Here is a 9,427-nt window from a genome sequence, read left to right as displayed (position 1 = left end):
TTTTTTGTAGATTTGTTAATGATAGCCATTCTAACCAGTGTGACGTGGTATCTCAATGTGGTTTTAATTTGCATCTCTCTAATGGAGAGTGATATTGAGCATGTTTTTATGTGTTTATGGGCCCTCTGTATCTCCTACTTGGATAAATGTCTATTCAATTCCTTTACCCATTTTTTAATTGGGTTGCTTATCTTCCTGGTGTGGAGTTGTATGAGTTCTTTATATATTTTGGAGTTCAAACCCTCGTCCATCATATCATTGGCAAATATGTTCTCCCATAGGGTCAGTTCACTTTTCATTTTGATGATGGTTTCTTTATCCGTGCAGAAGCTTTTTAATATGATGTAGTCCCATTTGTTTATTTTTTCCTTTATTTCCCTTGCCCTGGAAGATATGTTGGCAAAACTACTGCTACATAGGTTATTTGAAATTGTCCTGCCTAGGTTTTCCTCTAGGGCTTTTATGGTGCCATGACTTATATGTAAGTCTTTCATCCATTTTGAGTTTATTCTGGTATATGGTGTAAGTTGGTGATCTAGCTTCATTTTTTTAGGGGGGGTACATTTACCAGTTCAGTTCTCCCAACACCATTTATTGAAGAAAGTATTCTTAGTCCATTGTGTGCTCATGCCCCGTTTGTCAAATATTAATTGAGCATAGAGACATGGGTTTATTTCTGGGCTCTCTATTCTGTTCACTGATCTATGTGTCTGTTCTTATGCCAGTACTAGGCTGTACTGGTCACAGTGATCTTGTAGTATAGTTTGTATCAGATATTGTGATCCCTCCTACTTTGTTCTCCTTTCTCAATATAGCTGAGGCTGTTCAGGGTATTTTTTATTCCATATAAATTTTTGAAGTATTTGTTCTAGATTTGTGAAATATGCCATTAGTACTTTAATGAGAATTGCATTGAATCTATAGATTGCTTTGGGTAGTGTAGACATTTTAATGGTGTTAACTCTTCCAATCCATGAACATGGTATATGCTTCCATTTATTCGTATCTTCCTTAATTTCTTTTTCAGTGTTCTATAGTTTTCCAAATACTGGTCTTTTACCTTGGTTAAATTCATTCCTAGGTACTTTATTTTTCTTGTTGCTATAGTAAATGGGATTTGTCCCCCTAGTTTCTCTTTCTGAGGTTTCACTGTTGTTATAAAAAATGCCATCAATTTCTGAATATTGACTTTGTATCCCACTATTTTTCCAAATTCACACCTTATGTCAAGGAGTTTTTGTTGAGATTCTATGGTTTTCTAAGTACACTATCATGTCACCTGTGAATAATGGCAATTTTAATTCTTCCTTTGTAATTTGGATTCCTTGTATTTCTTTTTCTTGTCTGATCACTGTGGTGAAACAGACTGACAGTGACCACAGGGAAGAGAGGAGGGGGATAATGGTGGAAAGAAGGATAAAAGACTAGTTAAAGAGTATATATGAATGACCCATGGAATGAACAACAGTTGGGAATTGACTATGAGACTGGAGGTACGATGGGTGGAAGGGGGCAAAGGGGGAAAAATGGACAACTGTGATAGAATAACAATAAAAAAGGTTAAAAATGAATAAGTATGCTCTGTTTCATGTAGCTCAGTGGATTGAGCAGAGGCCTACAGACCAAAGGGTAGCTGGTTCGATTCCCAGTCAGGGCACATGCCTGGGATGCAGGCCAAGTCCCCAGGAGGGGATACATGAAAGGCAGCCACACATTGATATTTCTCTCCCTCTCTCTCTCTCTCCCTCCCCCTCTCTCTAAAAATAAATAAATAAAATCTTAAAAAAATAAATAACCATAAGTAAAATTTTAAAAATAAAAGCCATTATAAAAACTAGAAAAGGAGAAGAATAAGAATTAGAAAAAAGAATAAGAATAAGGAGTCCCAGATAGGAGCCACTAGTTTGGCCTCAGCCCCAGAAAAAGAAGATCTAGAAAACCTACCTACAGCCAGAAGCAGAGCTGTTCAAGAAGAGCAGCTTACAACTAAGTGAGTGAGAAAGAAAAGTGTGCCTTGAAAGTTCCTGAGGTTTAGGGCTTCCTTGTATTTATGTGGAATAATCTAGTTAAAATATAGTAAGCTATCTTTTGTTCAAAAATGGAGATTAAGAAGAATATCGTATTTGCACTTACTTTATAAACACTGGAAAGATATAATGACAACTTTAATATCACTCCAATGATACCAGCCAAAGCTATAAAACACTTTGCTATCTTTTATTTTTAGTCTTTTATTCTGGGTGTATTTTTAAATACAAATGGAATTATATAACACATACTGTTTTGTAACCCTTATTTCCCACTTAGCAGTATATAATGGCAACTTCTCAAATGTTTAGTCACCATTTTAACATGCAATGCTCAGTTTACTTATTTTGTTTTATTCTGATATATTGTATAAAGTTCTAGCAGAGGTCTGTGGAGTCACCCACATAAACAATGGGAACAGGTCTCCCAATGTCTGCAGGTTATCCTGCTTGACTGAGACCAGCTTTGTTAGAACATGAGTGTGATGAGCAGCAAGAGCTGCTGTCTACAGAGCCAGATCACCCTCAGGGGCCCATGAGTGGTTCCAGCAGGAGGGAAATGGACATGTTTTATACTTGGGAAATATATTTCTTCATAATTTTGATAAAGTCACAGGCAAGTGTATTCTTACTAAAGATGGTTTCTTTGTTTCTATATGACAGAATTTTCATGTCAAGCCACATTGGAAGCTGCAAAAAAATTAACATAAAACTGAGAAAATTCTGCTTCTCAGAGAAGACTCTCTTAAGAGAGTGTGCTAAGAATAGGAGAAATTTGATATTTGGATTAAAGTTTTAATCCAAATTAAATTCATCATCCAGCAAAGCGCCAGGTCAGACAACTAAGGGGCAGGGCTTCTGGCAGGTCAGCATGTTGGCACCACACCACAATGCTTCTGCCCTAGCAGCATCATACTGAATTGTGTATACAGTTACATTGCTATAACACAGGACACTTTTTAACTTAACACATATAACCTTTGCATTGTCAGCTAAAGGAAGGACATTCTGATAGTATGGAAGTGTATGTTTTAAATAATATAAACTAAAATCCACATGTAACATTCAATTGCCAGAATACAGCAACAGTCTACCCAGTAGAGGGAATTACTGTCAGGTGGGTTTCTTATTCTTCTAAAGATCCAGGGAATCGACACAACTAGCCTAGAAGAGAAGGGTCCCTGAAGATTTTCCAGTGTTTTAAAAGCCCCAAGGCAGAATTTTCAATGCCAGAAGGTGATTTCTAAGACTATATTAGCCCATAAGCATGCCCATGAGGACAAATGGAAACACCATAAGATAAAAAATTAATATTATAAAAGACAAGGTGAAGATGAAACAGATTCAGACTTCTCTGGCAGGTTTAAATAATTTAAAAAGCACAAAGCACAAGCTTCTAGGATGGGTTAAGCATATCCAGCTGTGAATCAGAAGACCTGTGTTTTACTAGTTTAACATTTTGGATGGTAACAATGAAGGAAGTGTTTAAAGCTATTCAAGAAGAGCAGCCCCCCTTCCCCCAAGCCCTCAATCCCCCCACCCCCGTTCCCCTCGGGGCCACAGCAAACCCACTCCAGGCAGTTCTGGGGCAGCGGTGAAGGTGGCAGTGGCAGGGTGCAGCCTGAGGGAGCCAGGCTTCCATGAACCCCTTTACCCCATGTCTCAGGCACTGTACTGAGTTCGACAAAGGCTGGGGGTGGGGCCATGGAGCTCAAGGTGGCATTCCAAGGAGATGCTGGAACCTCAGTGGCAATGCCAACAGCAGCCTAAGGGAAGTGATCAACAGCGTGATGTTGACCTGCTCCACTTCTGTGATGGCTACAAATCTCAGAGTGAAGAAAAAGTTGACTTAAGGCAGACCTATATCCACTTTCCTCATGAACTGAATATTCAAGTTCTGTAGGTTCTTCATTTTTTTATGCACCATGGTCTACTTATGGTGATGACATGAAGCAGCCTTCTAATTCTCAGATTAACATAAAGAACAGGATTCAATCAGAAAGAAATGGCTATGTCAGTGAAACAGACTTATATGGACTTATATCTAACATTTTGAAAGAACAAGATAAGTCACAATCATAATTTAGTGATGGGACCTATTCCTTGAATTTAAAGTCAATTTGTCAAATGAACACAAACAGATTTTCAGATCATCGTGACCTTTCAACAGAAACCAAAAGGCCAAAAGAGACAGCTATTTCTCAGCAAATTTTCATACTGGTGAATGCAACAGCAGTGGAAAAGCAACACCTGCATACTAGTAATCTCATGTCACAACAAAAAATAGTTGAACTTTATTATGGATTTACTGGTTTAGACCTTGAAGAGCAATGAAATTAACCCTCATGAAGTGATCATTCTGTTATAATATTCAGACAAATGATACAGCTAAGGCAACATTCCAATACCCCTTTGTCAAAACTGTTTTATACCACAAGCTGGCCTGTCTGCATCATAAAAGAATCAGGACTTGATACCTACTGTTAAGGGAAAAAAGAAAATATGTGTTAAAAGTCTTGAATCACCATTATCACCATTACAGATATTTCTTTCCTAGTTTAATAGATACACTGAAAATTCAGATTATTGTAGATACCCAGAATATGCTCATCTTAACAAAGTTAATCTTAGTAAGTGTTCAAATTTTAGTGCCCAAGATAGTAAAAAAAAAAAAATAGCCAATGGCACACCTGACTATAGAAGCAGATATACACAAAGTTATTTCAGGTTAAACCAGCAAATCAGAAAAAAATGGAAGAGATAATACCTGGTCAGCAGCATTTCCCATTTCCAAAAACCACACCACACCAGACAGAAAAACAGTTTGCAAAGGAAGAAGCATTTAATGCTGACTTTGGCTTAAAATCAGGATATGTACTAAAACCTAATATAGTTTTTCCAGGTAATAATAATTTTGCTAATGTTATGGAAAAGCAAATTTGTTGAAGCTGAACCCCAGCTTCTGAGTATTCTTAATCCATGAATTTATTATCAAATTCAGCAACATCTTCAGGAAGTATCAACTTTTTTAAAGTATACTTTATTGATTATGCATTTACATTTGTCCCATTTTTTCCCCTTTGCCCACCTCCACCCTGCACTCCCTCCCGCAGGCATTCCGCCCCCCACCCAATTCATGTCCATGGGTCGTACATATAAGTTATTTGGCTTCTCTATTTCCTATACTATTCTTAACCTCCCCCTGTCTATTTTGTACCTATAATTATGCTTCTTATTCCCTGTACTTTTCCCTCATTCTCCCTCTTCCCCCTACCCACTGATAACCTTCCATGTGATCTCCATTACTGTGATTCTGTTCCTGTTCTAGTTGTTTGCTTAATTTCTTTTCATTTTTTTTAAGGTTCAGTGTTTGATAGTTGTGAGTTTGTTGTCATTTTACTGTTCATAGTTTTTAATCTTCTTTTTCTTAGATAAGTTCCTTTAACATTTCATATAGTAAGGGCTTGGTGATGATGAACTCCTTTAACTTGACCTAATCTGAGAAGCACTTTATCTGCCTTTCCATTGTAAATCATAGCTTTGCTGGATAGAGTAATCTTGGATGTAGGTCTTGCTTTTCATGACTTCAAATATTTCAAAGCCCCTTCTTATTTGTAAGGTTCCTTTTGAGAAATCAGCTGATAGTTTTATGGGAACTACTTTGTAGGTAACTCTCTCCTGTTCTCTTGCTGCCTTTTAGATTACCTCCTTATCTTTAATCTTGGGGAATTTAATTATGACATGTCTTGGTGTGTTCCTCCTTGTATTCAACTTCTTTGGAATTCTCTGAGCTTCTTGGACTTGCATGTGTATTTTCTTTGACAGATTGGGGAAGTTTTCCTTCCTCATTTTTTCAAATAAGTTTTCCATTTCTTGCTCTTCCTCTTCTCCTTCTGGCATCCCTGTGATTTGGATGTTGGAACATTTAAAGTTTTCCCAGAGGTTCCTAAGCCTCTCCTTTTTTTTTTTTTTTTTTTTTTTTTTTTTTTTGGAATTCTTGTTTCTTCATTCTGTTCTGATCGAATGTTTATTTCTTCCTTCTGTTCCAAATCATTGATTTGAATCCCTGTTTCCTTCTCTTCACTCTTGGTTCCCTGTATATTTTTCTTCATTTCATTTTTTATAGCCTTCACTTCTTCCCATATTTTGTATCAGTACTCAGTCATTTCTTTGAGCATCCCGATTACCAGGGTTTCAAACTCTGCATCTAATAGGTTGGCTATCTCCTCATTGCTTACTTCTTTCTCTAGAGTTTTTATCTGTTCTTTCATTTGGATCATATTTTTTTGTCTCAGGACACATGTTATATTGTAAGGGGTGGAGCCTTAAATATTCACCAGAGCAGGGCAACTCGCTTTTCTGTGCTCGGTATGTGAGGTAGGGGTCAGAGAGGGAACAACGTTGCTTGCTCAGCTCTCATACTACTTTCAGTCATTTCCCTGCTTCCCACAAGCAGATCGTGCCCTTTCAGGTGCTTCCCTGGTGCTGATTCCCATGTGGATGGGCTTCTGTATTATCTAGGATCCTGTGGGCCCCTCCAATGGACTCTTCAGAGAAACTGGGAGTTTCTCCTGCCACCGCAACACCCACAGATTTTTATAGCCAGAAGTTTTTGGTTTTTTTAATCACTCCTAGGTTTTTATTTATTTATGTTTAGACAGAGGGAGAGAAAGAGAGGGAGAGAGAGAGGGAGAGAAATATCAATATGTGGTTGCCTCCTGTGCTTCCTGCACCAGGGAAGCTGGCCTAAACCTAGGCGTGTGCCCTGACTGGAAATGGAACCGCTGAACTCTGCTTCACAGTCCAGCACTCGATCCACTGAGCCACATCAGCTAGGGCTACAGCCAGAAGTCTTGAGGCTTTAGTTTCCTGCCCTGGAACCCTGGGTTGTATGGCCTGTCTCACTCCCCAGTAATTCCTCCTGACTTATCTGTACACGAATTTGGGACTGCCTGGTCCACCAGCTGCCACCTTGCTTCATGTCCTCTCAGTCCTGGCTTCCCATCCTCGCTCCTCCTACCAGTCTGGATGAATGTTTATTCTTTAACTCCTTGTTTGTCAGACTTCCATACAGCTTGATTTCTGGCAGTTGTTTTTTTGTTTTGTTTTTAAATTAGTTGTTATTATTTTTTGGTTGTGCAAGGAAGTTAAGTGTATCTACCTACACCTCCATCTTGGCTGGAAGCAGGAGGGATCCACTTAACTAGGCTAACTTGGATGAATGGCCACACAAAAAATAACATTTCTATTCCTAATTGAAATCAAGGTAACTTGATGAAAGTAAATAGTCACTTAAGTGTAGCTTCAAGAAGTTCTAACTGTCCTCCTGATTTCCCCCAACTATCATCCACAAATTTAACTCCAAATGGCAATTTGTTTCAGAAGTATTAACAGGAAAAGCCTTCAGCATTTTCTAATTTGATTTCAATTATAATGGTGTAGAAAGAATTCAATTTGTCGATCACATTGAAGGACTGACAAAAACTGTGGAAGAAAATCTCTTTGAATTGGTTACTGATAAAAAGTAAATAAATCAGCCAAACAGATTTTGTGGTAACTATTTAGCCCTGCAGTATCAGATTATTGAAAATTTAAACATAATTTTCAAGCTAAACACCAGAGTGAACATGGTGATCCTGAGGAAGTTCCAAAGCATTTAGGTGGCTGATCTCAAAATACATATCAACATCTGTTGGATTTACAGAGTCATTTTAATAGCCACAGACAGGGACGTGAAGAGAACAATATTAATAGCCATGTGAATCACACACAGGCACCATGCTTTTCTAATTATATGATTGGAGATTTAAGGCATAATCAGAATTTTCAGCACCTTGGGTCAAATGAGTTTTTTCTAAGATCTACTCACCCATTTGGCTATTCCAGTTGTTCCACTGTTGGATTCCCATTTTCTTATGATGACTTAAGCAATTTATACCCCTATGTTACTGATATGATGTATGGTAATAATTATTTTCTGGTTTTGTGCCAACTTTTGGATTTCAAAACTATGCCACACCAGAGAGAAAAACAGTTTGCAAATTAAAACTCGTAGTGGACCAGCCAGTGAACCTCATATAAGAGTGCTATGAACAATGGAGAGTTTTAGAAAAGGAGAGATGAAAGAGATGAAAAAGGAGAGATGCCAAGAACTACCCAGGAAAAAAATTCAGTATTAACAGTACTTCAATTCCAAGGCTGATGTCCAACCCATCTAGAGGTGATCACTTAATTATGGATGAACTTCAGGAACAAGCCAGGTTTGTAACTTTACTAGGCAAAATGGAACATCTTCAAAGCTCTCCCCTTCATGCCAATATCTCTGTTGCTCTTGATAGACACTTGGAATCTATTCACATTGAAGAGTCACGTAGAAAGGATGGAATTGTTAATACTTTGAATCAGCGAATGTAAGAGTTCCAAGGTGCCAAGATGACAGAGATGCTTTTGCCTTTGCTTCAATTAAAGAGATGTGTGTGGCTATGCAGAAGGCACGCAGTACTCTGTGGTGTGCACTGCAGATGACCTTGCCCAAAACAGCCAATACCTCAGGCCAAACAGATGTGGCAAAAGTTTTATGAGCTATAGTAAACTGTGAAAATAGAGTCCATAAAAGCATAAATAACAGCAACCCAATGAGCCAGAGAGGTGACACACAAAAAAATATTGAGGAAATGCCAGCAGAAAGAATAAAAAGCTGATAAGTAAATGTATCAAGACATGTTCAACAATTTTAATGAACTTGTCAAACTTGAAAATTTTAATGCATCCTCTTTCAGATTTAAAGTTAATACTTTAATGAAGTCTAACTTTGACTTAGAAATCTATTTGGAGTAAATCAGAAATAGTTTAAAAGTGAACTGAAAGGTAAAATTGGCTACTATAGGAATTCTGAGTAGTTAAAATTTAAGTAAATTAAATATTTCCTAACAGCTAAAATACTCCTTAAATCCATTTTGCAGTTCAGATAAATGCAAATGTGAAAAATATTCTAGAAGATTCATTTAGATCTGCCTTAGTAAGTATAATTCCAAATAATTAATCTAAATGACTTTTACCCAGTTATGGCTACAGTCTGGTAACCAAGACAAGTATTGGTTGTGATGTAAAAGTGCTTCCCTTACAAAACTCATAAAATGCTCTGACCAGCATTGCTCAGTTGGTTGAGCATTGCCCTGGATAGCAAAATGTTGCTGGTTGGATTCCCTGGTCAGGGTATGTGCCTTGGTTTATCTCAAAATACATAATTGGGTTTGGTCCCTGGTCAGGACATGTATGAGAGACAACTGAGCGATGTTTCTCTCACACAAATGTTTCTCTCCCTCTCTTTTTCCCTCCCTTCCCTTCTCTCTAAAAATAAATTTAAAAATATTTTAAAGACTCATAAAACACAAGTATCA

General features: G+C 37.6%; 1 pseudogene; it reads left to right on the top strand.

The window, feature by feature from the left end:
* Positions 1–3,667: 3,667 nt before the first annotated feature.
* LOC112300501 (meiosis-specific coiled-coil domain-containing protein MEIOC-like) lies at positions 3,668–8,728 on the top strand (annotated as a pseudogene).
* Positions 8,729–9,427: the final 699 nt, after the last annotated feature.

The sequence above is a fragment of the Desmodus rotundus genome, chromosome 6 (assembly GCF_022682495.2).
Source record: "Desmodus rotundus isolate HL8 chromosome 6, HLdesRot8A.1, whole genome shotgun sequence".
Taxonomy (NCBI): domain Eukaryota; kingdom Metazoa; phylum Chordata; class Mammalia; order Chiroptera; family Phyllostomidae; genus Desmodus; species Desmodus rotundus.
Note: the sequence above shows the minus strand (reverse complement) of the source record. Positions and strands in the feature narration are given on the sequence as shown.